The 3,307-nt window shown below is 45.7% G+C and overlaps 1 non-coding gene and 1 pseudogene across 1 annotated transcript; one reads left to right on the top strand and one right to left on the bottom strand.

The window, feature by feature from the left end:
- Positions 1 to 945, top strand: part of LOC102499617 (3-ketoacyl-CoA thiolase, mitochondrial-like) — a 7,238-nt pseudogene extending 6,293 nt beyond the window's left edge.
- Positions 946 to 2,476: 1,531 nt separating this feature from the next.
- Positions 2,477 to 2,611, bottom strand: LOC114006147 (small nucleolar RNA SNORA70). The gene has a single exon (XR_003547910.1). It is a non-coding gene; the product is annotated as a small nucleolar RNA SNORA70 (small nucleolar RNA).
- Between the last annotated feature and the right edge of the window lie 696 nt (positions 2,612 to 3,307).

The raw sequence follows: 3,307 nt of genomic DNA, 5'->3' as shown, positions 1-3,307 counted from the left end.
ACCAGCAGTTAGCGTAATGGCTATGTCACTGGACTCCCATGTAGTCGACTGCGGTTCAAGTCCTGGACCCGGTGGTTTAAACTCACGCTGGGCGTGTGTGAGTGCATGCCCAAGATCCCGAGAGGAGAATGGAGAAGGGATTGCGGCGTGGCCATCCCCCCTTGGGGGTGACTTCTCACTTTCTATCTCTATGTCTCTCTGTCTTTCTGGTGACCACACATACCCTTTAGCAAAAACCTCTCCAAACTTTACTTCGGGACCAGCAGTTAGTGTAATGGCTATGTTGCTGGATTCCCATGTAGTCAACTGCGGTTCGAGTCCCGGACCCGGTGGCTTAAACTCACAATGGGCGCGTGTGCGTGCATGCCCAAAATCCCAAGAGGAGAATGGAGGAGAAGGGATTGCGGCGAGGCCATTCCCCCTGGGGGGTGATTTCTTGCTTTCTGTCTCTCTGTCTCTCTCTTTCGGGTGAGTGCATGCATCCTATAGCAAAACAAACAAACAAACAAAAACCCACATACTTCACACCACTGGCAAGAGTTGTGGGCTACTTTGTTTCTGGATGTGACCCTTCTATCATAGGTATTGGTCCTGTCCCTGCTACAATGGGGCGCTGAAGAAAACAGGACTGAGTCTTAAGGTCATGGATTTGGTAGAGGTGAATGAAGCATTTGCTCCCCAGTACTTGGCTGTTGAGAAGGGTTTGGATCTTGACCCGAGTAAAACCAATGTGAATGGAGGAGCCATTGCTTTGGGTCACCCACTGGGAAGGTCTGGATCAAGAATTACCACACATACCTGGATCATGAACTAAGGTGTCGAGGTGGAAAATATGCTGTTGGATCAGTTTGCATTGGAGGTGGCCAAGGAATTGCCGTCATCATTCAGAGTACAGCCTGGGAGCCCACGGAGCCCACGATGGCCAACTCTTGGGCCTGGCCCTAGTAAAACAGGTGACCTTCAGAGCCGCTGCCATAACTGGCCATGTTCTGCTGCTGAAATAGCCATTGAATTTGATCAAGCAATGGTGAGGTGAAAATGCATTTATCATGAGTAAGCCGATGTCAGAGAAGGTTCTCTGAAATTCACATCAGTCAGTCATGATGTATTTCTGAACTAAAATCCAACCTATACAAGGCCTTTAAAAAGCTGTATTCTTCCAAATAACAACTACTTATGCCTTATAGAACATGATTACAAGGAAATTGAATAAATATTGCCTTAACTTAAAAAAAAAAAAGGAGGACATAGGTAAGATTACGAGTTGCAACCTATGGCTAATGTTTTGAACTACTTAGGATAAATGTTCTATTGTTAAATTGAGGTCAGGGGATAGTAGAGCACTGAAGGTGCTAGCAATGAGAATTCTCAGGCTTAAACACTGTATCTAGAAAAAAATCTTTGGTTGTGGTAACTAGCAGAAGGAATTGAACAGAAGCAAATCGACCAAAAAGCTGCTCAGCTTTCACAGGAACAGTACTGCCAAAGAAAGCCCAGCCTTAGCAATCTCTTGTCTCTAAGTTCTCACCTCGTACACAGTAAAGTTGAGTAGTCCCCAAACTATTCATTTCCTCCTGCCCTCTCTGGCACAGCCGTGGAGAACAATAGATCCTCTAGCAGGAAGAACCAGGGGTCGTGGTGGACAGAAAGAAAAAGCCTCAGAGTGCATAAACCTGGAGGTTCCCAGCCAGCTAGCCAAATAACTCACTCTGCTGCCAGAGAAGGGCATCTTCCACGTTCCTGCTGGCAGAATATTTAATATATACCATGGATCAGTGAAAACCACGTGCCATTTTCCACTTATTCTCCCCTTTCCAGAATTGGAGTTTTCATTGTACTAACTCGATTTCTTTTTCATTAATTTTTTAGGTACATTGGATATAATTAATGTAAGTTTAGCCACAGGGTGCCAGGCCTCGGAAAGCCACACCCAAATTTGAGAAATACAGTACAGTGGTCAGAAACTGTGGTCTTAGAACTGAATGCAAAAGCAGATAAGGAACTGGGTTGGGGAAGGTGTGTTAATAAATGCTTTTTTTTTTTTTTAGGAGATCAGAAGTTAAGATTTATTGATAACTGTGATTAAGGAAGGGGCAGCACAGTATGAACCTTCATGAGTGCAAGGCTCTCCACTTGTCTCGAGGACCACGACTGGGGATGTATTTGACACCACAGCCATCGGGAATGAGGCACTTCTCAGCCACCATGTCTTCAAATCCATCAGCATTAAACTTGGGAAAGCTCCACTTCCTTGAGGTGTGAATCTCCTGTCGACCAGGGAACTAGAACTGGGCTCTGCGAAGGGCCTCAATCACATGCTCCTTGTTCTGCAGCTTGGTGCGGATGGACATGATAACCTGGCCAATGTGGACCCTGGCTACCATGCCCTGGGGCTTCCCAAAGGCACCCCTCATACCAGTCTGGAGCCTAGATTGGAAACAGCACCAGGTCAGAAACAGAAACATCCATTGGGAAAGGCTGTCTCCAAGTACCCTTAGATCAACCCATAATAACAACAGGCTGCATACACTACCCAGGAGGCTGCTGTTTGCAGCCACTGCCCACCAGGTGCCCATGAGTAAAGGGGCACAGTCGGCTTAATTGGCTGCAGAATAAATATTTTTAAAAAAATGTAGGCTGAAATGAAGTTAGATAAGATGGGACTGGATCATCTTGTAAGCTATTTAGAATTTTGTATTATATACATACATACATATACACATGCATGCTACACAGAAAGAGACAGAGAAACAGACAGTGAGAAATTATCCTCCAGGGGGGATGGCCACGCTGCAATCCCTTCTCTAGCATTGTCCTCCTGGGATTTTGGGCACATGTGTCCAGTGTTGAGTTTTAAGCTGCCAGGTCGAGGACTTGAACTGTGGTCAACTCTGTGGGAGTCCTGCTATGAAATATTACGCTCTCTGCTGGCCCCAAAACCAGACTTTTAAAAATGAGTTACAAAGAGTGGGAAAGAAGGAGTGGGGAGAGGAAGAAAGAGACAGATAGTCCCAACACTGCCTAGCCTTCCAGTTAGCCAGGACCACAGGAAAGAACTACTGTGCCACACTTGTTCAGGCTGGTACAGGAAGCAAAGCTAGGCCTGTCATGAAGTCATATCCTTGCACAGTAGTGTTGTACCACTTGGGCCACCGTAGTTGGACCAAGAAAAAAATAAGACTATTTTTTAGAGCAGTTTTAGGTTCACAGCAAAATTGACGTGTGTATCAATTGATAGTGTATCCCTTACCTGCCCACACTCAAACTTTTCCCACGTAGACCTTTTTATCATCCCAAACAGAAACTC

The sequence above is a fragment of the Tupaia chinensis genome, unplaced genomic scaffold, assembly GCF_000334495.1.
Source record: "Tupaia chinensis unplaced genomic scaffold, TupChi_1.0 Scaffold145814_1, whole genome shotgun sequence".
Classification (NCBI taxonomy): Eukaryota; Metazoa; Chordata; class Mammalia; order Scandentia; family Tupaiidae; genus Tupaia; species Tupaia belangeri.
The sequence above is the reverse complement of the archived record's forward strand: the minus strand, read 5'-3'. Positions and strand labels throughout refer to the sequence as shown.